Below are 306 nucleotides of genomic sequence, written 5' to 3'. Positions count from 1 at the left end.
TTTTAAGTATTTTTTGGGGGAAAAAGTTTTTAAATTTGCATTAACTTTCTCAACGGGTTGGCCCAACAAAAGATCTGCTTAGAGAACAAATTCCCGCCCCCAAAGTCTTCAAGAAGCCCGGGAAAAGGAAAAGCTAAATCAAACTCCCTCTCCAACATGTGGGGGTGTTGATGAGAGTAGCTCAGACAGTGGTGAGGGTAGTTATTTAGCATATTTTCTTTTGTTTAATAAGGATTTGGTTTAATTTTAGTGGTATGAAAATTTTAACCCTTGTATGTTTTAAAGTATTAGTGTGTAGTCTTTGTG

This window comes from Penaeus monodon, chromosome 24 (assembly GCF_015228065.2).
Source record: "Penaeus monodon isolate SGIC_2016 chromosome 24, NSTDA_Pmon_1, whole genome shotgun sequence".
NCBI classification, from domain to species: domain Eukaryota; kingdom Metazoa; phylum Arthropoda; class Malacostraca; order Decapoda; family Penaeidae; genus Penaeus; species Penaeus monodon.
Note: the sequence above shows the minus strand (reverse complement) of the source record.